Below are 26,883 nucleotides of genomic sequence, written 5' to 3' on the forward strand. Positions count from 1 at the left end.
CCTGGACCTTAAAGGAACATTATAGTGTCAGGAACACAGATGTGTATTCCTAATACTATAGTGCTCTATAACCCCCGCCTACAGGGAGAAAAAAAGTATTTTACTTACCTTATCTCTCCCGCAGTGCTGGTCTCCAGTGTACCGCTTCACCTCTTGGCTGAGATTGGGATTAATTATCTCATCCAATGCTTTCTCATAGAAAAGCACTAAGAGGCTTGCTCACATGCGCAACAAAATATTATTTTGTTTTATCTATTTATTATGATCAGTTGCGAAACCATGCTTTCTGAGTTCCCTCACTACTTTTAGTGTTGTAGAGAGCGTAGCACTGCGTACAGTACAAGGACAGAGAACTACGTATTTTAAAATTGAAAAATGAGGAAGTACCCCACCTTCATTAATTCCCTTACAGCTTTTAAAACCCGGAGTGTTCTGTATATAATTCTGTGCTTGACAATCTGGCATAGCGACAGGAAACACCTTCCCCCAATGAGCTGGAAGTAATTAAAATGCTGTCTATGTTAAATATGTGTTAAACTGTACAAATGGAGTTTTAATTGTTTAAATTTAGTATTTCACTGCAACATCCCCTTCTTTCCAGATTTTTATAAAAAGGTTATTGCTTTGATTTTAGGTTATATATTGCAGATATATGCTCTGCTATGAACACAAAACTTGCATATAGAGACAGCAGAAATATTATCAGTTGGGTATAATATGTTGATGAACAAGCGACGATAATTATTTTGGAATGTAAACAAATATATTTGAATGTAGTGGTTAAAAGCAGAATTATTTGGATTACTTAACACATAGCCAGGGTGATGCACTGGGCGAGTTCCTATACTTTTTTTTTTTAAAAGCTTCTCTAATTATGTATTCTCACTCCCAAAATTGAATTGTTCCTGTTTTTTTTTTTTTTCCATCTGAATAATGTTAGTCATGTGATATGTAATACTGAATGACTAAATATCTTGTGAACAAAAACAGCACAGTAAAAATACTGAAGTGTAAGATAAAATAACCTTTATTATAAAAAACATTATGGGACTTGATTTACGTGATAAAGACTCCTAAGATTAACATTGAAATAAATCATTGAATAGTATGGTTTACATAGTTTGACTTTGTATTTTAAAATAGATCAATCTCAAAAGACACAGTCTATTGCAAACAGTATATAATAAGATAATATAGTATATTATACAATATAATACTATCCAGTATACAATAATATAGTATATTATACAATATAATATTATCCAGTATACAATAAGATAATATAGTATATTGTACAATATAATACTATCCAGTATACAATAATATAGTATATTATACAATATAATATTATCCAGTATACAATAAGATAATATAGTATATTGTACAATATAATACTATCCAATATACAATGAGAAACTATACAGGGAGTGCAGAATTATTAGGCAAGTTGTATTTTTGAGGATTAATTTTATTATTGAACAACAACCATGTTCTCAATGAACCCAAAAAACTCATTAATATCAAAGCTGAATATTTTTGGAAGTAGTTTTTAGTTTGTTTTTAGTTATAGCCTAATAATTCTGCACACAGTGTAGTATATTATACGATATAATACTATCCAATATACAATGAGAAACTATAGTATATTATACGATATAATACTTTCCAGTATACAATGAGAAACTATAGTATATTATACAATATAATATCATCCAGTATATAATAAGATAATATAGTATATTATACAATATAATACTATCCAGTATACAGTGAGAAACTATAGTATATTATACAATATAATACTATCCAATATACAATGAGAAACTATAGTATATTATACAATATAATATAATATAATATTATCCAGTATATAATAAGATAAAATAGTATATTATACAATATAATATTATCTTGTATGCAATAATATAATATAGTATAGTATACAATATAATATTATCCAGTGTACAGTGAGAAACTATAGTATATTATACAATATAATACTATCCAGTATATAATAAGATAGTATAGTATATTATACAATATAATATTATCCAGTACACAAAATATGACATAGTTTATTATACAAATAATATTATCCAGTATACAATAAGACAATATATTATACAATATAATACATTCCAATATACAATAAGATAATATAGTATATTATACAATATAATATAATATTATCCAATATACAATGAGATAATATAGTATATTATACAATATAATATTATCTAGTATATAATAAGATAATATAGTATATTATACAATATAATACTATCCAGTTTACAATAATATAATACAGTATGTTATACAATATAATATTATCCAGTATAGAATAAGATTATATAGTATATTAAACAATATAATACTATCCAGTATACAATAATATAGTATAGTATATTATACAATATAATATTATTCAGTTTACAAGAAGATAATATAGTATATTATACAATATAATACTATCCAGTATACAATAATACAATATAGTATATTATACAATATAATACTATCCAATATACAATAAGATAATATAATATATTATACAATATAATACTATCCAGTATACAATAAGATAATATAGTATATTATACAATATAATATTATCCAGTATACAATAAGATAATATATACAATATAACACTATCCAATATACAATAAGATAACATAGCATATTATACAATATAATATTATCCAGTATACAATAAGATAATATAGTATATTATACAATATAATACTATCCAGTATACAATAAGATAATATATTATACAATATAATACTATCCAATATACAATAAGATAATATAGCATATTATACAATATAATACTATCCAGTATACAATAAGATAATATAGCATATTATACAATATAATACTATCCAGTATACAATAAGATAATATATTATACAATATAATACTATCCAATATACAATAAGATAATATAGCATATTATACAATATAATACTATCCAGTATACAATAAGATAATATAGCATATTATACAATATAATACTATCCAGTATACAATAAGATTATATATTATACAATATAATACTATCCAGTGTCCAAAATGCAGAAAATGTGTTATGTCTGAGTAGTGTATAAATATGTAAACAAATAAATGAGATGGGGAGATGTAGTTCGAACAGAGAAACCGGGGTACTAAGTTCTTACTGTAATTTTGATAAAGAGGTATGGATAGCTCACATAGGCGTGCGCACGGGGTGTGCCGGGTGTGCCTGGGCACACCCTAATCCCCGCGGCACGCCTATGCATTGAGACCGGCAGGGGAGATCTCAGGATCTCCCCTGTCGGCTCATGCAGAGCCGGCGCTATCCGAGCGCCGGCTCTGCTCTCAGCCTCCCCTCACCGGCTCACAGGCAGTGAGGGAGGCAGGAGAGGACCGGCGGAGCTATTGCCGCGGCAACGCTCAGATCTCGCGTGAGTGAACTCTAGCCCTGCGGGGCTAGAGTTCACTCTCCACTGGACCACCAGGGATGGCAGCAGCAGCCGGATCCCCCCTCCCAGGCATAAGGTAAGAAGGGAGGGGGGATAACTGATCTGCCTCCACCTCCACTGGACCACCAGGGACAAGGAACAAGAATCCCCCCTCCCCACATAAAGTAAGAAGGGAGGGGGGATATTTAGTACTGTACCCCCACCTCCACCCCCACAATCACCCACACACATACACACATACACAGCACACACACACACACATACACAGCACACACACATACACAGCACCCACAGACATACACAGCACCCACAGACATACACAGCACCCACACACATACACAGCACCCCAGACATACACATACACAGCACACCCACAGACATACACAGCACACCCACAGACATACACAGCACACCCACAGACATACACAGCACCCACACACGCATACAGCACCCACACACACATACAGCACCCTCACAAACACAAACAGGACCCTAACAAACACACACACACAAAACACTACCAGTACCCTCACACACAAACAGCACCCTGACACACAGTACATTTACAGCACCCTCACAAGTGCACACACACACACACACACAAACAGCACCCTGACACACAGTACATTCACAGCACCCTCACAAGCACGCACACACAAACACCCTCACCCACATAGTACACTACCAGCACACACACATCACACTAACAGCACCCTCACACAGCACACACACAGCTTTGTGTGTGTGTGTGTATATATGTATATATATATACATACATATACATATATATATATATATATATATATATATATATATATATATATATATATACACACGCCGCGTGTGCTTGTGCTTGAGGGTGCACACCCTAATGCAATAGGCTGCGCACGCCTATGATAGCTCAACAAAGAGAAGAGAATTACACCCTGTGTTAATAATTATCCAAACTAGAGAGTAAGTATGTAACATACTTTGGATTAATATTGATACACCCATAATACCATTACTGGACAGTTGGACAGTTTACTATTTACTTATATTCTTATTGTTCCTTCACTTTTAGTATTAACCCCTTGACATCTACATGTTCAGAACACAGGGGTTAATGTTTTAAACATTCCTTCACATTGTTATCTGTCTGTGAGAGTGTTTTCCTTTGGGTATTACTCTCGCTGTAATTTCTCTCAGATTATAATACTTATCTGTTTACGGAGTATCTCTCAGCTAGTAAGGGTCAAATTCTCTTCTCTTTGTTGAGCTATCCATACTTCTTTATCAAAATTACAGTAAGAACTTAGAACCCCCAGTTTCCCTGTTTGAACTACTTCTACCCTCCCTTGCCCCTATTTAACACCGTACGTGGCTAGTCCATGCCACTGTCCTCTCGCCTTGACTACTGCAATCCCCTTCTCACTGGTTTTACATGCTCCCAACTTGCGCCGTTACAGTCTATAATCTCATCTTCCTGTCCGCCCACACCTTCCATGCCTCACCCTTCTGTCAGTCCCTACATTGGCATCCTATAAAATATAGAGCTCAATTTAAAATTCTGGTTCTTGCTTTCAAATCTCTACATAATGCTGCTCCCACCTACCTATCCTCCCTAATACACAAATGTAACGGATCAACTGGCACCCCGACTGGGTACCTCCGTTGAAAGATGCTCCTAGCGCTTCCAGAGGACTCCAAGCACTCCACCAGACACCATAAGCACCGCAGGCTGCAGCTATCTCCCTTCAGAACGAAGCAGGAACAAGCTCTTACAAGAGCTCAGTGATTATAGCAAGGGAATATGCCTAGCATAGCAATCCCTTGTAGCAGATTCCCCCAATAAGAGACAGGACTCAAGTTGAGGGTAAAAATAGAACTCTCTGGCTGCTAGCTTGCAGCCCTTTTTATTAGGTGCTCCCATGAAGGGGAGGGACACACAGTAACGTACATTAACCAATCACACAATAGTTACATCCCACACATAGCCCTCCCCTCTACCTGTAAACTAATTATCTGTACACACAGGAAATACAATTATCCTAGGTAGGGAAAATACAGTTTTTACACAACATTCATAACTCCCAAAATATACATCACATTCGCATAAAAATACATATACACAATCAATCCATTCGGGGGAACAACATACTCAAAAATCATACGAATTGGACCAGGGGTTCAAAAGTTAGTACAAATGTGCATTTGACCTTCTGGAAGCATGGTTTTTAGAAGCTCAAACTAGTTCCCCAGAATCCTCTATCCTGGAGACAATGGAGAAGCTGATTTAATTATATACAGGGACAAACACAGCCTCCATTAAGCACATGTTACCAGCAACCACCAAAAGACTTAAAAATACATAACTCCTGTTATACTAAACAGAACCCCCACATTCAACCCATCCCCAGATGGCTTGGATCTGAGCGCTCAACATATCCAAACAGCGTTTAGATGCCACAAACACAGTTCAAACGCCATGGGGTTTAAGTTTCGTATGGGCTGATGAGAGGGCCCATAATCCTGGGGCAGCCCAATAACCCACAGTATGCCCAAATACCGTGCATAAAGGGCCAAATCGCCCAGGGACCGTAGTCACAGGGTAAGAGGCGGGCAAGCAGCCCCCTCCAAACCACAGTGGCGAAGTGGCTTTCGCTACATATCTTCCCATTCGGGGGTAGACTAACCAGGTACCTGACCTTCTGCCGGTCAGTACCTAGATTAGTCGGGCAGCCCACCCACAAAACAAATTTAGCAGTGTAGCCCCCCCACAATAAAGAATTCACAGAATGGCCCACCCACGGTACATAGTTCACAGAGGGTCTAACCCACAAAACAAATTTAGCAGTGTAGCCCCCCCACAATAAAGAATTCACAGAATAGCCCCCCAACAATAAGTCATACTGGCCTGTAGGTCCCAAGTTGTGGGGTGAAACTGTGGCACCCTCGGCCTTGCTGGGCAAATGGCTGTGAGTACTTGGGGGCCAGATGCCCGATGTGCTCTGCTCCGGGGTCAGAGCTGGGGTAATCTCAGGGTAAGGAAAAAAGGAAGGACAGAGGCCAGCGGCGCTCTGCCCAGTTGCCAGCTCTTCCGCTGAGGCAGCCTGTAGAAAGTCAGGCTCAGGGGAAGGAAACAAGGGAGGACAGAGGCCAGCGGCGCTCTGCCCAGTTGCCAGCTCTTCTGCTGGGGGGTCAGGGAACAAAGGAGTTGACTGGGGAGGAGAAATATCACTTACCTCCCCCTGGTACTCCGGCTGCTGCTGGGGGGGGAGGTCGATGCTCTCCACTTTCTGTAACTCCAGCTCTAGTTGGGGATCTGGGCCGGTTGCCCAGCATCCCTGTAGGGCCGGTGGAGAGATCTCGGTCCCATCTCCACCTGCCTGCAGGGGGTCCTCCCAGGACAAGTCTATGAGGTCCTCTACCTCGGGTACCTCTGGTTGCTGTTGGGGAGGGAGACCGGTTGTCTCTTCCTCCAATAACACATTCTGCCGCTGGGGAGTGAGACCGACTGTCTCCCCTCCCTGTAAAACATACTGCCGCTGGGGATCTGGGCCGGGTGCCCAGCATCCCTGTAGGGCCGGTAGAGAGACCTCGGTCCCATCTCCACCGGCCAACTCGGTTTCTTCCTCGTCCCACTCTACCTGTGGCTGGAGTTTCTCCCAACGTGCCCACTGGCCTTCCCTCAACGCCCTGTGTTGTAGGTTCCGGGTCACCATGTCCCACACGAACCGCACGTATTTCTCCTCTGGATTGGGTCCGTAAAACTTCAGGCGCAACCCTACCATCGTGCCAAACTCTAGTACGGAGTAGCTATACGCCATGCTTGCTGTAGCCACTGCTGGTTCCATTATGTTGCTGAAGATAGGGACGCTGCACAACTCCACACGTTACCGGTGTCTCTGAGCTGCTTCTCCTCGCACTAGGACGCCATCCCACCGCTTGCCACCAATGTAACGGATCAACTGGCACCCCGACTGGGTACCTCCGTTGAAAGATGCTCCTAGCGCTTCCAGAGGACTCCAAGCACTCCACCAGACACCATAAGCACCGCAGGCTGCAGCTATCTCCCTTCAGAACGAAGCAGGAACAAGCTCTTACAAGAGCTCAGTGATTATAGCAAGGGAATATGCCTAGCATAGCAATCCCTTGTAGCAGATTCCCCCAATAAGAGACAGGACTCAAGTTGAGGGTAAAAATAGAACTCTCTGGCTGCTAGCTTGCAGCCCTTTTTATTAGGTGCTCCCATGAAGGGGAGGGACACACAGTAACGTACATTAACCAATCACACAATAGTTACATCCCACACATAGCCCTCCCCTCTACCTGTAAACTAATTATCTGTACACACAGGAAATACAATTATCCTAGGTAGGGAAAATACAGTTTTTACACAACATTCATAACTCCCAAAATATACATCACATTCGCATAAAAATACATATACACAATCAATCCATTCGGGGGAACAACATACTCAAAAATCATACGAATTGGACCAGGGGTTCAAAAGTTAGTACAAATGTGCATTTGACCTTCTGGAAGCATGGTTTTTAGAAGCTCAAACTAGTTCCCCAGAATCCTCTATCCTGGAGACAATGGAGAAGCTGATTTAATTATATACAGGGACAAACACAGCCTCCATTAAGCACATGTTACCAGCAACCACCAAAAGACTTAAAAATACATAACTCCTGTTATACTAAACAGAACCCCCACATTCAACCCATCCCCAGATGGCTTGGATCTGAGCGCTCAACATATCCAAACAGCGTTTAGATGCCACAAACACAGTTCAAACGCCATGGGGTTTAAGTTTCGTATGGGCTGATGAGAGGGCCCATAATCCTGGGGCAGCCCAATAACCCACAGTATGCCCAAATACCGTGCATAAAGGGCCAAATCGCCCAGGGACCGTAGTCACAGGGTAAGAGGCGGGCAAGCAGCCCCCTCCAAACCACAGTGGCGAAGTGGCTTTCGCTACATATCTTCCCATTCGGGGGTAGACTAACCAGGTACCTGACCTTCTGCCGGTCAGTACCTAGATTAGTCGGGCAGCCCACCCACAAAACAAATTTAGCAGTGTAGCCCCCCCACAATAAAGAATTCACAGAATGGCCCACCCACGGTACATAGTTCACAGAGGGTCTAACCCACAAAACAAATTTAGCAGTGTAGCCCCCCCACAATAAAGAATTCACAGAATAGCCCCCCAACAATAAGTCATACTGGCCTGTAGGTCCCAAGTTGTGGGGTGAAACTGTGGCACCCTTGGCCTTGCTGGGCAAATGGCTGTGAGTACTTGGGGGCCAGATGCCCGATGTGCTCTGCTCCGGGGTCAGAGCTGGGGTAATCTCAGGGTAAGGAAAAAAGGAAGGACAGAGGCCAGCGGCGCTCTGCCCAGTTGCCAGCTCTTCCGCTGAGGCAGCCTGTAGAAAGTCAGGCTCAGGGGAAGGAAACAAGGGAGGACAGAGGCCAGCGGCGCTCTGCCCAGTTGCCAGCTCTTCTGCTGGGGGGTCAGGGAACAAAGGAGTTGACTGGGGAGGAGAAATATCACTTACCTCCCCCTGGTACTCCGGCTGCTGCTGGGGGGGGAGGTCGATGCTCTCCACTTTCTGTAACTCCAGCTCTAGTTGGGGATCTGGGCCAGTTGCCCAGCATCCCTGTAGGGCCGGTGGAGAGATCTCGGTCCCATCTCCACCTGCCTGCAGGGGGTCCTCCCAGGACAAGTCTATGAGGTCCTCTACCTCGGGTACCTCTGGTTGCTGTTGGGGAGGGAGACCGGTTGTCTCTTCCTCCAATAACACATTCTGCCGCTGGGGAGTGAGACCGACTGTCTCCCCTCCCTGTAAAACATACTGCCGCTGGGGATCTGGGCCGGGTGCCCAGCATCCCTGTAGGGCCGGTAGAGAGACCTCGGTCCCATCTCCACCGGCCAACTCGGTTTCTTCCTCGTCCCACTCTACCTGTGGCTGGAGTTTCTCCCAACGTGCCCACTGGCCTTCCCTCAACGCCCTGTGTTGTAGGTTCCGGGTCACCATGTCCCACACGAACCGCACGTATTTCTCCTCTGGATTGGGTCCGTAAAACTTCAGGCGCAACCCTACCATCGTGCCAAACTCTAGTACGGAGTAGCTATACGCCATGCTTGCTGTAGCCACTGCTGGTTCCATTATGTTGCTGAAGATAGGGACGCTGCACAACTCCACACGTTACCGGTGTCTCTGAGCTGCTTCTCCTCGCACTAGGACGCCATCCCACCGCCTGCCACCAATGTAACGGATCAACTGGCACCCCGACTGGGTACCTCCGTTGAAAGATGCTCCTAGCGCTTCCAGAGGACTCCAAGCACTCCACCAGACACCATAAGCACCGCAGGCTGCAGCTATCTCCCTTCAGAACGAAGCAGGAACAAGCTCTTACAAGAGCTCAGTGATTATAGCAAGGGAATATGCCTAGCATAGCAATCCCTTGTAGCAGATTCCCCCAATAAGAGACAGGACTCAAGTTGAGGGTAAAAATAGAACTCTCTGGCTGCTAGCTTGCAGCCCTTTTTATTAGGTGCTCCCATGAAGGGGAGGGACACACAGTAACGTACATTAACCAATCACACAATAGTTACATCCCACACATAGCCCTCCCCTCTACCTGTAAACTAATTATCTGTACACACAGGAAATACAATTATCCTAGGTAGGGAAAATACAGTTTTTACACAACATTCATAACTCCCAAAATATACATCACATTCGCATAAAAATACATATACACAATCAATCCATTCGGGGGAACAACATACTCAAAAATCATACGAATTGGACCAGGGGTTCAAAAGTTAGTACAAATGTGCATTTGACCTTCTGGAAGCATGGTTTTTAGAAGCTCAAACTAGTTCCCCAGAATCCTCTATCCTGGAGACAATGGAGAAGCTGATTTAATTATATACAGGGACAAACACAGCCTCCATTAAGCACATGTTACCAGCAACCACCAAAAGACTTAAAAATACATAACTCCTGTTATACTAAACAGAACCCCCACATTCAACCCATCCCCAGATGGCTTGGATCTGAGCGCTCAACATATCCAAACAGCGTTTAGATGCCACAAACACAGTTCAAACGCCATGGGGTTTAAGTTTCGTATGGGCTGATGAGAGGGCCCATAATCCTGGGGCAGCCCAATAACCCACAGTATGCCCAAATACCGTGCATAAAGGGCCAAATCGCCCAGGGACCGTAGTCACAGGGTAAGAGGCGGGCAAGCAGCCCCCTCCAAACCACAGTGGCGAAGTGGCTTTTGCTACATAATTTGTCCCGTCTAGGTCCCTACGCTCTGCGAAAGACCTACGTCTATCCTCTGCTCATACTCCCACCTCTGATACTCGCCTTCAAAACATCTCTAGGGTTGCAACAGTCCTGTGGAACACCTTTACCTTTTCCGTTAGATGCTCACCCAGTCTCCACTCCCTCAAAATATCATTAAAAACTCACTTTTCACAAAATGTATCAATCTATCTGCTAATGGCTCCCAACTGATTCCTCTCCTGCAACTTTAATTAAAAAAAAAAAAAGCCCACACTAAGTCTTCAGTGAATACTATTGTACCAATCTACTTCCTTAATACTATCCTTCCCTTTTGTATCACTTTACCCCACTCCCTCTAGCATGTAAGCTCATTGAGCAGGGCCCTCAACCCCTCTGTTCCTTTGCGTCAAAATTGTCCAGTTACAATGACATGTTTGTTAGTCCACCCATTGTAAATCACTACGGAGTTTGTTGGCACTATATAAATATAATAATATATTAATACACTACTCAGACATACATTTTCTGCATTTTGGACACTGGATAGTATTATATTGCTATCCAGAGTTCCCGATTTTACCAGCTGCGAGTCAAGTTCAGCATTTATTCTGCCCATTTTTTTTTTTTATTTTTTTTTTTTATTCTTTATTTTGAAAGATTTTTTTTTTTTTGGGGGGGGGGGGGAACAGAAATAAACTTTGACACTGTTTATCAGTTATCAGTTTGACGTACAGTAAACCATACTATTCAATGATTTATTTCATATATGTTTATCTTAAGACTATTTATTGGATAAATCAAGTTTAGTAAGTCTGATCTTTTTTTCTAATAAAGGTTATATTTTATCTTAACTTAAATAGACAACATATACAACATATGAAAATGACTGAATAATAATGGTGAAATTTCCATGCCATTCCAAAGCCATGAAAGGGTTTGTTATTCTGGGAAGAAAGACTATATTAAATCTCGCAATATGCTCCTGTTAAATGTCACCCAAATATCATTCTTGTCAATCACATGTCCCGGTTTCCCTTTTGAGTCAGTATTCCACTCTACTGTTTTATTTCTTTCATGTTGGATATCTGAACATCTCTTTACTGGCAGATGAAAAAAAAAACCTCTAATATTACACTATTTTTGCATTTTTGACGTACCGATAAATTGCATAGAGGGTGTTCATATTAAACAACGGGTGAATCAGGATACACAATGACAGGACCAGCTGATCATACGTCTTTAGATCAGGCATATCTAAACAGAAAAAAAAAATTTCCGGACACTGTCATGCATACCATGACATAATCTCATTTAATCTGGTAATAATTTATCTACACCATGTGTTCTGGTTGCAAGCTAGCTGCATAGAAAGTTCCATGGCTGCCACACAAGGTATCCTTCATAATCTATTGTGGAATGCTTTGATCTTGGAACAGACTGCAAAGATGCCTGGTAAACTAAGCACCAACTCAGGACATCTGCATGACAAACTGACAGCAAAATAAGATAGCAACCTTTGGGGTGAAGTATAAAAATATTGTATATAAAAATGTCGTTAATTCCTTTGGTTCTCATGGAGATTGCTCCAGTTTTAGAATGTTACCCCACTTTCTATTGTTACCTTTTTTTTTGTAAATTTTCTCTGTTCTTTCGCAATATTTTCGAACACTATCTCCTGGTAATTTGACATGCACAATGTAGAAATGACTGTATAAGCCAATTAAACAAGACTCTGGCATGTCATGTATATCACTGTATAATACTCCAACAGTGTTTTAGGCTGCAGTAATTACCACTGTAGGGTTAAGGGACAATGAGCTGAAGTGATCTTGGTGCCTATCGTGTCCCTTTAATTTAGAATTTCTCATCTCCTGCTCTTTTAATAGCATCCTAAACCCTACAGGAGCCTCCTGTGTGTGATTAAAGTTCAATTTACAGGGCTGAAGATAAAAACGTCTAAAGCAAGTTAACATCTGATTGAAAATGAAACAATTTTTTTTCAACTTTAACTTGTTAATGACAAAGAATTGAGCATTGATACTTCAGGGACATGATCTATACACTATACGTGCTTCATTAAGTAAAAGTCAGTTTGATGCTGATAGTATCTCTTTAATGTATCTCGATTCTCCCTGGAGCAAGGAAACATGCTTTACAGTGTACGTTAGTGGAGAGCTGGATGGAGAAGATATAGTTTCCAGAAAGTTTTTTTTCCCTGTGATGACGGAGCCAAACATGAAATCAAGAATAGCTTCCAAACTTTGTTGGTCATTTTTGAAAGGAAAAATTCCTTATATGACATTTCATTTAAAACACGGTTGTTTAGTTATGGTTTTAAGAGGCTTTCATCTATCCGTTATAATGTTTACCATTCGAACGTTACAAAAATCCATACATGCCGAACATCTTTCAGACCTTTTTCAAATTAGCTTAAATTGCTGCCATTTTCCATTATATTACGAAAAAAATTACCTTTTCAGTCCAATGAGCCCCAAATCAAATACACATGGCACAGAATTATTTGTAAAATAAAATGATACTTTATTCTTCCTATTTAATTTTATTCTTCCTATTTAATTGACACTTTTATATCCGGTCTATTCAGCATGAGTTTTGTTGTCTACGTTGCATTGAGGTAAAATAAACACACATTTGGAACATTTCAAACCAATCGATAATTAGTGCGGACAGGCTGGCAGGCGCAAGTTTGACAATATGGCAGTCACTTACAGAGAAATATCAATAATGCATTTAGAATATTTATTTTTAAAACAAACCTCATTGGAGTTAAAATGCATTCCAATTTTATATGGCTTGTAGTTTTCCATCCAGAAGATCTGATGTTAATCGGGCATCCCAGATACAGAAGTTAGAGGGTTCTTCTCCATTGGAGGTGCCTAAAAAAAGTATATCCCGAGATGTTTTTTAAACTGCAACTTTCTGTGATACTTTGTTATTTTGTGGGTTGGCAAAGCATCATGGGAGTTTTCTATGACATGTTGGTATCTCTGTTCGACATTCTACTCATATTATATGAGCAACAGATAAAATGCTGAAATGATTGGATTAGCATTTTATTAGTAATTTTACAGTATAACTAAGGGGTCCTTAAACTGTGCCCCTCCAGATGTTGCTGAACTACAACTCCCATGATTCTTTGAATTACATAGATAGCCAGAGAATCATGGGAGTTGTAGTTCAGCAACATCTGGTGGGCAAGAGTTTGAGGACCCCTGGAACTGATCAATGGTTTCATTCCAATGTACGTCCAAGGATTCTAATTAGACTTTAATTAAAAAAGAGCTGCTTTTTAGCAGATATTTAACACCTGTATATGACAGCTATACTATGTATGAGAGACCTACCTGCAGTACTGTATGTTTCTCTGATTGGGAAAAACCATGACTGAGACTGTTTTTTTTTTGTTTTTTATACTCCAATATTAGCAAATGGGCAGATTTTTTTAAGTCACATCTGGGGTTTCTTGGGATAAGCAACATTTTGTACTCTAGAGGTTAAGGACCACATCTCCCATAATGCTCTTACCGCCATAATGCAGACAAAGCATTAGAGAAGCTGTAGTCCATGACATCTGGAGTGCGGGAGGTTGCCCACATTCATATTACATCATGGGCCCTTAGCTTCTTCCACTCCAGGAAGTAAGTTGGCCAATAATGTCAGCTCATTCTTGTCTGCAGAGTCTGAACCATTGGACATGCTTACCTCATCAGTGCCAAGGTTAACGTGTGGGGCTAGCCAGCAAAAATCAGTGACTCTGTGCACAGACCACCTTCTCCCCTATAATGCATTAAAGCTCTCTTGGTGCCTGTAGTGTATTTTTTGGTGGTTATTTTTTAAAGTAAAAAAATCTAAAGTGACCAGACACATGTTTTAGTTACAATTTAGAGGTCCTCGTGATGCAACCATTGTTTTAATAAATACGTTTACCGTGATATAATTTAATTGAATAGATTTAAATTTTGTTTAACGCAAGAACACTTCGAGAAAATGTAAAATTTTCATTCAGGTTTCTTGGCTTGTTTCTCTCTTGTTATGCTGTCTAACTAAGGTAATGCAAAAATACAATGTCTCATTACTTGGGTATTTCTGTTTAATAAAATATGACACCAAGTGTGATATAAAACAAAAGCAATTTGTTACTTAATTTTGTATTTGTCAATTATTCACACACACATTATATCACTTTAAGCACACCTAGGAGGCTCCTGCAGGGTATTAACATATATTAACTGCCTACACCACAGTCATACATTTGAAAATTCCAACACTAAGATAATTAATTTATTCCGTGATATCACAATGATTGGATACATTTTGTTACAAGACACCTTGTTATTTCCTTCCTCATCCATATCGTCATGCACCGCTGACATTGCCCACTGGGTATCCTCACTTTGAAACAAAAAAATCCAGCAAAACTGAAGAATCACTTCTCTTTCTATTCTCCACTACTCGTTTTCCTCCTCTCACCCAAAAAACCTCAAACCAAGTATTCTTTATTGATTCTGTTCATTATCACTCGTAGCCCCCTCCAATGGAATAAACTCCATCTTCAGTTGATAATAGGCCATTAATATGATTTTGATGAACATGGTGTGCTAAACAGAATTTGGGCTGCACTGGGCACATCATAGTCCAATAACTGCTAACCTTTGCTCTTCAGATGTTTCTGAACTTATTTCCCAGACTCCTTAGCAAGACCTTACAGGAAATGTAATTCATGAACACCTTGGAGTCCAAGATTAGCATCACCTTGAGGTCTAGTAACTGAAACGTTGAGTTCTCAGCTGTTAATGAGAATACCTTGTTTCCCCACATTAGCCCAGCTGATCTACCACTAAAAGAAAATAGAACCAAATCTGTTTTTTTTACAGTTGATGACGTTTTCTTTCAAAAAGAAGTCTTAAAGGAAAAGAACCTTCTGGAGGATAACTAGATTTAGAATATAGAAAGGGAACTTAAGTGAAATCTTACACAACTACCGTAAATATTTCTTTGTAATCATTAAAGAAAAAGGAACTGCCACTATTCAGGATTTCTGGACAATCATTCATTCTCGGGAAATGACACCATTGAATAAAACAATAGTAAAACACCTGACATTCCTGTTAATTTACATATAAATTCTATGTTTTCTTATAATTTTATATTAAATATTCAGTAATTAACATTTCAGTCCAGTTGAGTCCAGAGGCAGCCAGGGCAGGTATTGCAAAGGAGGATGCGAAATAGAAACATTAATCTGTTTCTCCTCCTCTTTCCTTGCTCTCTCTATTCTGAGTGAGAATAATGCGACAGCAATGTATTGAAGTGGTTATGGTACAAGTCATTTTTGGGTACAGTCTGCTTTGGTTTGTGTCCAAACATTTTTAAATGAATCTGGCAGCCCACCCTCTTTGGTGTTACCAAGATAGTATGGAATTGTATTTTCTAAATTTGGATAGCATTGAGTCTGTAGTACATGGGGTGCCAAAAAGGTAGAACTACAACTCCCTTGATGCTTTGCATGCCTTTAGAACAGTAGTTTTAAAACATCTGGGGATATACCTTTTGGGCACCCCGTCTGTTGTAGATGTGTCCATATCAAGGCTCGTCTGTAGCTCTGGGATAAGCTGCTCCCAGCACTTACACAATATAACAGCAATCAACTGTATGACATGGTGTGAAAAATTAGGGGGTCTGCACCTAACACTTCATTACACTATAACTGCTATAACAATAACCTTGACCTCGATGATCCCATAAGAAAACATAGTAGGTATTTGTACAAGAAAGAACTCAAGAACTTTTAGTGGAGAGCACAGCGTACTTTTCACCGGTTAGTAGACAGGTTATGTTATATAAACAAACAACATGGTCTTGTAACCAAACCAATATATATTTCATAATTCAATTCCGGTAAAATCATATTTGATATTTTGTTGGGTTATTAGAAACCCTCACATTGAAACTATTTTGTTTAAAGTTTCACTTTTAGTACATTTTGTTTAAAAAAAAACCAAAAAAAAAAACACATTTTTGCAAAACATCCTGTTTCTCTATAGAAACCCATGACAGCTGATTGTTTATTTCTTGGTATTTCATCAACACATGGTGAGTTTTCATAGAAGGGCATTTAGTATTAGAAGCCATGGTTTCAGTTCAATCATGTGAATATTTATATTTGTTGCTGCAAAAATGAGGCCACCACAACAAAATGCAAATCTCTGCATGTTAGTATATGTTGTATTTGTGATGAGAGTCCACTGACGAGTGCCACACAGGGCCCTGTATTGTCCCATTTTGAGAGTGGGAAGGTATCTATGATGTCTTGGGTAGTTAAAGGACAACTGTCACCTCAAGACTATTTTATGTATAACATATTTTACAGGAAGGATACATTGAGCTTTCTCTTGTTTTCAAGTATGTCCTGTGTCCACAAACACTGCATTGTTACAATCGAGGTACAATATAATATTACATAAAAATACTATACTATATACACACACGCACATATAAATTTAACACAGAACAGGTAAGAAATATATTTATTTATGATTACAGGTGCCTTCTGTATTGAGATATGTTGCCATATATCTCTTAAAGGATTTTAGATTGAATGAAGATTTGATTGTGTCCGGCAGGTAATTCCATAATTGCGGGGCTCAGTAGTAAAATGAGGATTGCTCCACTTTATTTTTGTATTGCGGTATGCTAAATAAAGTGCTGGTATTTTGTCACACCCACCTGGGCTTTTGTAGCGGTGACGGAACCCAATTGCAGCGGAACAGCACTCCCTTACAATCACGACCAGGGTCCTGAAAGGTCTGTGGTGGCATGGAGGCCTTTAATGGGTAGAAGCTAAGCGAGGTATCCAAGAGGGGAAGAAGCAGGAGGTGTAGTCAATCAATCCGGGATCAGGTCAGGCTGCAGGCAAGAGTAATTGATCAATCAGGAGTCAGGTCAGGTAGCAGGCAAGGGTAAACGATAACGGATCCAAGGATCAGGAACCAAGAAGACAAGTAGGGAATCATGGCAAAAACAGGTATACAAAAGCAAGGACAATAACCAAGCACTGACTGGAAGGCGTGCTTGGTTTAAATAGGGAGCCAAGGTCACATGACCGGCCACCCCCCCAATAGACGGGGCACACAGGAGCTATAAAATGAGGTCAGGGACTCAGTGCCATCTTGGCTTACCTCACAGTCCCTGACCTGCCTCCCCTCATCAGGACCGCAACTCCTCCCCTCCCCCTGTCTAGAACGCCAGGTCCACATGGCAGCTACCATCTTGCCATGATGGCATGCTCGCCGCAGACCTCGGTGGTGAGAGGGGGAGAAGGAGATGCTGCAGCCTTTTCCAAAGGTAAGGATGCTGGGGGGGGTTACATTAAAAAAAAAATATGTGTTAAAAATATGAGTGTGTGTGTATGTCTGTTAGTGTGTGTGTGTGTATGTCTGTTAGTTTGTGTGTGTATGTATGTCTGTTAGTGTGTGTGTCTGTTAGTGTGCGTGTCTGTTAGTGTGTGTATGTATGTCTGTTAGTGTGTGTGTCTGTTAGTGTGTGTATGTGTCTGTTAGTGTGTGTATGTGTCTGTTAGTGTGTGTGTCTGTTAGTGTGTGTGTGTGTGTGTGTGTGTCTGTTAGTGTGTGTGTGTGTCTGTTAGTGTGTGTGTGAGTGTCTGTTAGTGTGTGTGTCTGTTAGTGTGTGTGTGTGTTTGTTAGTGTGTGTGTGGGTGTGTGTGTGTGTGTCTGTTAGTGTGTGTGTGTGTGTGTCTAAAATTCCACGGTTTAGGGGGCGCAAATTACTTGCGTTGCCCCGGGTGCTGACAACCCACGCTACGCCACTGGCCGCACCTCCTCTGGCTGTGACTAACAAAGTCTGCATGAAAAAATTGTTTCATTTTGTAACGGATCGACGGGCACCCTGACTGGGTACCTCCACTGATGGAAGCTCCTAGCGCTTCCTGAGGGCTCCAAGCACTCCAGCCAACACCATAACCACCGTAGACTCCTTCAGAGAGCAGCAGGAACAAGCTCTTACAAGAGCTTAGGAGTGATTATAGCAAGGGAGTATGCCTAGCATAGCAACCCCTTGTAGCAGATTCCCCCAATAAGAGATGGCACTCCAAATTGAGGGTGAAGTAGAACTGAAGCTTTTAATCAAACACTCTGCTTTTATGCCCAATTTACAAACATAGTACAGGGTTTTGAAGAACAAACCAATCAATACATTACAACACAGCTAAACACTCCCATTCATACCAGCAGAAATCCTCCCCTCTGCCTGTGATACAATTACTGAACACAATGGGCTAACGTAATTATCACAGGCAGGAAAATACACAGTTTTACACAATATTCATAACTTTAAAAGTATACGTCACATTCACATTTTCAGAATCAGAATACTCCAAATACAAACATACTCAAAAATCAGACAATTCCTTCCATTGGTTTAAAAGTTAGGTCGAAGTCCTTTGTGACCACTGAAGCATGGCTTTCCAGCCAAAACCAGTTCCACAGAGTCCTCTATCCTGGAGATAATTGACTAACTGGGTGACACTGTTGCACATAGAAGGCTTATCAATAAACTGCAATCTTTAAATTTGGATTCCAATATTGTTGAATGGGTAAGGCCAGGGGCGGACTGAGAACCCTCAGGGCCCCCGGGCAAAATAAATCAAGGGCCCCCTTACAGGCCCCACCCATACTCCGCAGCAAACGCCACCCATGTCCCGCCTCCATGCACCGCCTCCAGCCACACCCTACACAATCTTTAGACACAAGGAACAAAAGTGCAATAATCCCTTCAAGGACCCAGTAGAGACTACAATAGCAGAGGCTATCTCAGTGTCCTTTAGAGAGTGTGTTAGAAAGAATCCCCTCCAGGCCCTATTAGAGACTACAATGGAGTCTAACAGGCTTGGAAGGGGGTCTTTCTAACAGAGGCCATCTCAGTGTCCCTGCTGGAAACAGTCGCCTCCAGGCCCCAGTAGAGACTACAATTGAGGGCTAATGGGCCATGGAGGGGGGGAGCATTCTAGCAGAGGCTATCTCAGTGTCCTTTAGAGAGTGTGTTAGAAAGAATTTCATCCAGGTCCCATTAGAGACTACAATGGAGTCTAATGGGGCCTGGAGGGGGGTCTCTCCAACACTCTGGTTCCTATTCACAATATAGCAACACAACATAGCTGATACCTAGGTCAAGTTGGCTCCTCTTACCTTAATTACTGTTGCTGGCTGGCAGTCTGTGGGCTTGCTGGAAGGCTGTGGGCTTACTGGCTGCGGCTGGCAGGCTGTGGGCTTGCTGGCAGGCTGTGGGCTTGCTGGCTACTGCCGGCAGGCTGTGGGCTTGCTGGCTACTGCCGGCAGGCTGTGGGCTTGCTGGCTGCGGCTGGCAGGCTGTGGGCTTGCTGGAAGGCTGTGGGCTTACTGGCTGCGGCTGGCAGGCTGTGGGCTTGCTGGCAGGCTGTGGGCTTACTGGCTACTGCCGGCAGGCTGTGGGCTTGCTGGCTGCGGCTGGCAGGCTGTGGGCTTGCTGGCTGCGGCTGGCAGGCTGTGGCTTGCTGGCTGGCAGGCTGTGGCTTGCTGGCTGGCAGGCTGTGGCTTGCTGGCTGCGGTTGGCAGGCTGTGGGGTTGCTGGCTTTAAGCCTAACTGGTGGCCTGTAGGCTGGCTGGCTGTCTACTGGCCAGCCTGTGGGCTGGCTGGCCTGTGGGTTGGCTGGCTTGCTGGCTACTGGGGCACTCGTAGATTATTTAAAGAAATAATCCATGCACAATAACCACTACTACTCTGTGTAGTCGTTATGGTGCCAGGAGGGCCGGGCCCCCCTCCCAGAGTAAGTAGTCAAGCCGTTTAAGAACAGTTTGACAACTTACCTGGGGTCTGCTGGGATATGAGGCTGTAGTAGGGTATAGGAGCAGTGATGCAATGTGTAAGGGGTGCAGTCTGTGTGAAAGGTTCAGTGTGTGTGAGGGGGTGTAGTGTGTGAATGTGTAGGGTGTGTGGGGCAATGTGTGTACGAGGGGGCTGTGTATGTGTGTGGCAATGTTAGTATGGGGGGCTGTGTGTGTATGGGTGGGCAGTGTATGTGTGTGTGTGTGAGGCAATGTGTGTAAATGTGTATGGTGTGTGTGGGGGCAGTGTGTGTGTATGGTGTGTGTGGGGGCAGTGTGTGTGTATGGGGGGCAGTGTGTGAATGTGTATGGTGTGGGGGCAGTGTGTTTATGGGGCTAAAGTTCACTCTCACCACTGCGACCACCAGGAATACCTGGTGGTCACAGTGTTGAGAGTGAACTCTAGCCCGTAGCTCCAGGGCTAGAGTTTACTCTTGCAAGAGCCGTAACGTTGCCGTGGTAACCGCGGCAACGATCTGTGCTCACGCAAGAAGGACCCAGAGGAGCTGCAGGCTGAGCTCCCGGGTCCTCTCTTCCTCCCTCCCCTGCCGGCTGCCCGCACGGTGCCTGCGGACAGGGGAGGGGGCAATTGCCCTCCTCTTACTCCCCCCTCCCCTTCTTCTTACCCCCCCTCCCCTTCTTCTTACCCCCTTCTTACTCCCACTCTCTTCTTACCCCCATTCTTACTCTCCCCTCTTCTTACTCCCCCCTCCCCCTCTCCTTACTCCCCCTTCTTACTCTCCCCATCTTCTTACTCCCCCTCCCACCTCTTCTTACTCCCCCCTCTTCTTACTCCCCCCTCTTCTTACCCCCTCCCCGCTCTTCTTACCCCCTCCCCCCTCTTCTTACTCCCCCTTCCTCTTTTTACTCCCCCCTCCCCTCTTCTTACCCCCTTTACTCCCCCCCTCTCTTCTTAATCTCCCCTCTTCTTACCCCCTCCCCCCTCTTCTTACTCTCCCCTCCCCCTCTTCTTACTCCCCCCTTCCTCTTTTACTCCCCCTCCCCCTCTTCTTGCTCCCCCCTCCCTTCTTACCCCCTCTCTCTCTTCTTACCCCCTCCCTCTTCTTACCCCCTCCCTCTTCTTACCCCCCTCTCTTCTTACTCCCCTCTCTTCTTACCCCCTCCCTCTCTCTTTTTACCCCCCCTACTCCCCTCTCTCTTTTTACCCCACTCCCTCTCTCTTTTTACCCCCCCTCCCTCTCTCTTTTAACCTCCCCTCTCTCTTTTAACCTCCCCTCCCTCTCTCTTTTAACCCCTCCTCTCTCTTTTAACCCCCTCTCCCTCTTTTAACCCCCCTCCCTCTTTTAACCCCCCCTCCCTCTCTCTTTTAACCCCCCCTCCCTCTCTCTTTTAACCCCCCTCCCTCTTTTAAACCCCCCTCCCTCTCTCTTTTAACCCATCTCTTTTAACAACCCCCCCCCCTCTCTTTTAACCCCCCCTCCCTTTTAACCCCCCTCCCTCTCTCTTTTTACCCCCCTCCCTCTCTCTTTTAACCCCCCTCCCTCTCTCTTTTACCCCCCTCTCCCTCTCTCTTTTAACCCCCCCTCCCTCTCTCTTTTAACCCCCCCTCCCTCTCTCTTTTAACCCCCCCCTCCCTCTTTCTTTTAACCCCCCCCTCCCTCTTTCTTTTAACCCCCCCCTCTCTCTTTTAACCCCCCCTCCCTCTCTTTTAACCCCCCCTCCCTCTCTCTTTTAACCCCCCCTCTCTTTTAACCCCCCCTCCCTCTCTCTTAACCCCCCCCTCCCTCTCTCTTTTAACCCCCCCCTTCTCTCTTTTAACCCCCCCTCCCTCTCTCTTTTAACCCCCCCCTCTCTCTTTTAACCCCCCTCTCTCTTTTAACCCCCCCTCTCTCTTTTAACCCCCCCTCCCTCTCTTTTAACCCCCCCTCCCTCTCTCTTTTAACCCCCCCTCTCTCTTTTAACCCCCCCTCTCTCTTTTAACCCCCCCTCCCTCTCTCTTTTAACCCCCCCTCTCTCTTTTAACCCCCCCTCCCTCTCTCTTTTAACCCCCCCTCCCTCTCTCTTTTAACCCCCCCCTCCCTCTCTCTTTTAACCCCCCCTCCCTCCCTCCCTCTCTCTTTTAACCGCCCCCCTCTCTCTTTTAACCCCCCCTCTCTCTTTTAACCCCCCTCCCCTCCCTCTCTCTTTTAACCCCCCTCCCTCTCTCTTTTTACCCCCTCCCTCTCTTTTAACCCCCCCCCTCCCTCTCTCTTTTAACCCCCCCTCCCTCTCTCTTTTAACCCCCCCCTCCCTCTCTCTTTTAACCCCCCCTCCCCCCCCTCTCTCTTTTAACCCCCCCCTCCCTCTCTCTTTTAACCCCCCCTCCCTCCCTCTCTCTTTTTACCCCCTCCCCGTAGCGTGGCCGAGAGGCTCTGCGTCCGCGGTGCCGACCGGATTGATAGGAAGGTGCACACACACTGAGTGTGCACCTTCCTGTCAGTCCGGCCGGGTACAGGAAACAGAAACTCCTGTTCCGCGCGGAACAGGAGTTTCTGTTTCCTGTACCCGGCCGGACTGACAGGAAGGTGCACACTCAGTGTGTGTGCACCTTCCTATAACTCCGGCCGGCACCGCGGACGCAGAGCAGCTCGGCCACGCTACGGGGAGGGGAGGTGAGAAGCTGCAGCCGCCTGAGCGCTCTTAAGAGAGCGCTCAGGCGGCTGCAGCATTTAAAGGGGCGGCCGGGCCCCCTGATGGCGGGCCCCCCTCCCGGCCGGGCCCTCGGACCATGTCCGAAGTGCCCGACCGGTCAGTCCGCCCCTGGGTAAGGCAGTGGCTGAGTGACAGGCAACAGAGGGTTGTAGTCAATGGAGTATATTCGAATCTTGGGCTTGTCACCAGTGGGGTACCTCAGGGATCTGTACTTGGACCCATTCTCTTTAATATTTTTATTAGTGATATTGCAGAAGGTCTTGATGGTAAGGTGTGTCTTTTTGCGGATGATACTAAGATATGTAACAGGGTTGATGTTCCAGGAGGGATAAGCCAAATGGCAAATGATTTAGGTAAACTAGAAAAATGGTCAGAGTTGTGGCAACTGACATTTAATGTGGATAAGTGCAAGATAATGCATCTTGGACGTAAAAACCCAAGGGCAGAGTACAGAATATTTGATAGAGTCCTAACCTCAACATCTGAGGAAAGGGATTTAGGGGTGATTATTTCTGAGGACTTAAAGGTAGGCAGACAATGTAATAGAGCAGCAGGAAATGCTAGCAGAATGCTTGGTTGTATAGGGAGAGGTAATTAGCAGTAGAAAGAGGGAAGTGCTCATGCCATTGTACAGAACACTGGTGAGACCTCACTTGGAGTACTGTACACAGTACTGGAGACCATATCTTCAAAAGGATATTGATACCTTAGAGAGAGTTCAAAGAAGGGCTACTAAACTGGTTCACGGATTGCAGGATAAAACTTACCAGGAAAGGTTAAAGGATCTTAACATGTATAGCTTGGTGGAAAGACGAGACAGGGGGGATATGATAGAAACATTTAAATACATAAAGGGAATCAACACAGTAAAGGAGCAGACTATATTTAAAAGAAGAAAAACTACCACAACCAGAGGACATAGTCTAAAATTAGAGGGACAAAGGTTTAAAAATAATATCAGGAAGTATTACTTTACTGAGAGGGTAGTGGATGCATGGAATAGCCTTCCAGCTGAAGTGGTAGAGGTTAACACAGTAAAGGAGTTTAAGCATGCGTGGGATAGGCATAAGGCTATCCTAACTATAAGATAATGCCAGGGACTAATGAAAGTATTTAGAAAACTGGGCAGACTAGATGGGCCGAATGGTTCTTATCTGCCGTCACATTCTATGTTTCTATGTTTCTATGTGGTAAGCCAACTATCTCAGAAAATGTCTCTACTCACAACAACAGCAAAAATACACAAAAATACATAATTCCTATCATACTGAACAGAACCCCCACATTCAACCTATGCCCAGATGGCTTGGATCTGAGCGCTCAATATATCCAAACAGCGCTCAGATCCCACAAACACAGTCAAATCGCCATGGGGTTTAAATCTAGCATGGGCTGATGAGAGGGTCCATAGTCAAAAGGCAGGATGCTGGCAATCAGGCTTCTCCATAACCCAGTGGCGAGGTTAGTTTCGCTACACATTTTCAATCAGATGTTAACTTATTTTAGATGTTTTTATCTCCTGCTCTGTAAATTCAACTTTAAGTACACATAGGAGGACCCCGCAGGGTCTAGAAGGCTATTTACTAAGACAGAGATAAGTAATTCTAGATTAAACAGACTGTGCAATAATTGAAGCCTAAACATTAGATGTCTCTTTGCAGGAAGTGATTAGGTAAGCTGTGCAAGTCACATGCAGGGAGGTGTGACTATGGTGCATAAATAACGTAATTTAACTCCTAAATGGTAGAGAATTGCAAGGGCAGTATCACTACCATTCCAATACAAAAAGTGAAGGGGGTTCTAAACCTGCAGAGAGCCCTGCATGTAATAAGCTAGCCTGACACATTACAGCTGACACATAACACCTACTCAGAGGCATGTGGCAGCTATATGAGAAATTGTGGTCTAATTTTTCAGAAATTTGAGTATATATTATAAGGCTTTTGCAACATACTTTTTTTGCAAAGTGTTTTTTGGGGGGTCATAAACTAACCTTGTTTTGGTAAAGTTGGAAACAAGACAGTTCTAGTTAATGTCTGTCAAGTTTAAATCTATCCATATCTTCTCAAATGGTAACTGGTCATGTCACGTCACAAGATATATGTTAATCATGTTGTTCTCTCATTTAAACCACCAAGGCTGAATTAAGACAATAACCAAAAAAATGTACAGTATGATTATATTTATTAAAATACCTTAATCAATACAATTTTACTTTATTTCTTCTTTAAATAAACCGATTTATGGTTTTATTACCACAATCCAGAGATCATTGGACAATTGGTTACTGTTGGTATTAATGATAAAGTAATAGAAAATGTTACAGAAGAAATACATAATTCATATGGCACAAAATACCCGGAAATTGTGAGAAAACTATAGGAAATTGTTATTTTAAAGCAAAGATGTTTTTGTCTGAAGAACCGTGTCCGACATTACCATCAGATGTTACAATAGGAAAGACACAGAGCAGAGGAGAAAAACAGGTTGTTTCAAGGTTACTTTCAATTTGTACTATTTTTAAATATATATAAGTGTTAATTTTTTTTTACATTGAAATGAGGTTCAATAACTTTTAAATATACATTACGTCTTTGTATGCATATACATAATACATCTTGCATACATTTTAAATACAGATTACATAAAAATACAATTCTATATATACATATATAAACACATTTCTCTGCATTGTTTTTGTTGCAATGCGCATGAATATATTAAATTAAACACAGATGTTAATGCAAGATCCAGAATTAATGCATAATTGGTTATAGATTGAGGGGATAATACATTCTGGTGGTTATGTCAACGCATGTAGAGGTATAGAACGTTCAGCTCAAGAGTATAATTACAAAACAGACCATGATTCTAAGACACACATAGAACATCTTGTCATGCCGTTATCTTTGTTGGGATGTTGATGGTCCATCCAGGTGTTGCTGCTGGTAAGTTTGATGATACTGAATGTCAGGTGCTCTGAGGAAAGCTGTATTCACCAAATCAGAAGTTTTCTAGGGAGTTGAACATTTTCAACTTTCCTATTTTTTTTTTTGAATTCTTTATTTTTGTCGTGCTTGATTTGACAGAAAGATATACGCTGCCACAACAGCAGGCGCAATCACAGTAATTCACAGGTTCAAACATATGTGGCGTTGAGGTGAAAGCACAATTTTTTTTTTTAAACAATATTTAAACATATTCAGACTTGGTAAGACTATCTAGTGTATACAGCATGTAAGTTTCAGCAGTATTGGGTACACAGAGAGATTATAACGTTAATACACGGCAGAACATAAGAGCTAACTACGTTTATCTAAGCAAGGTGAGTTGGTTACGTTAACCCAGTGTGCATTTATTAGTTAAATTATGAGTTAAACTCGTATATACGAGTGGGTTTAGGGATGTCAAACGCTTATGGTGCGTGTTAGGCAGGAGAACAATATGGTAGATACTGGCTAATGATACATAGGCTATGACATAGTTCGTTACAGACAGTTGCATTTCCTAACCCTTACGGCCTGGACTCTTACTGTGCCTCAGCTGCAGGAACACACCTATGTTCAACATAAAACATGC

The sequence above is a fragment of the Pelobates fuscus genome, chromosome 4, assembly GCF_036172605.1.
Source record: "Pelobates fuscus isolate aPelFus1 chromosome 4, aPelFus1.pri, whole genome shotgun sequence".
Classification (NCBI taxonomy): Eukaryota; Metazoa; Chordata; class Amphibia; order Anura; family Pelobatidae; genus Pelobates; species Pelobates fuscus.